Below are 769 nucleotides of genomic sequence, written 5' to 3' on the forward strand. Positions count from 1 at the left end.
TATTGAGTGATATATTAAAATACAGGGCTAGAAATACTATAGGGAAATTTTTCTATACTTATTTTAAAATCTTGTTTTTCCTTTTCACTCACATAATTTATTTGGCATATATTTGTAGAAAGTCTAATTTATGAACACTTGTGGGTGTGGTGGCTTCCAGCAAATAAGGAAGCAAAGTTTTTACCTTCGTGGAACTGCTACTGTGTGCAGGGGACAAAATGGTGAAGCAGGGGGTGGGGCCAGCAAGGGATGGGACTAAATACCTGAAAGGCTGCAACATCTGGCTAAGTGTAGAAGGGGGCGTCACTCCAGAAAGCCTTTGGCATATCCTAGTAACTACCCAGAGCAGCAGACATCTTTATAAGTCCTTAACTATGATTAAGTTTTCAGCAGCTTTGGTTAAGGTATGCTAGGCCATTTTATAAATGAATTTGAAGAAACAATATATGAATGGCCCAAAGTTGTAACCACTTAGAAACAGGTGGTACTGTTGAAGTTCTGACTGGATCCTGTGTGCTAAATCATTTAGTTATCCCATTTCCCTGTTAGGAACCAGACAGCTCAAAGAAGATGGCAAAGAAATGCCGTTGGACACTGGCAGTTCATGAACAGGACTGTCAGAGGCATATCTGTCCCTTACCCCAGCTGGGCAGAGTATGTAAGAGCATGAACTAACCCTAGGCTAGTTTTCCCTGCCTGGCAAACCACAGATAAGGTGTGAGGAAAGCTGGTGGTGTTAGGATCTCTTGTAGATACCCTGCCTGATGGT

The sequence above is a fragment of the Grammomys surdaster genome, unplaced genomic scaffold, assembly GCF_004785775.1.
Source record: "Grammomys surdaster isolate TR1022 unplaced genomic scaffold, NIH_TR_1.0 198, whole genome shotgun sequence".
In the NCBI taxonomy this organism is placed as follows: domain Eukaryota; kingdom Metazoa; phylum Chordata; class Mammalia; order Rodentia; family Muridae; genus Grammomys; species Grammomys surdaster.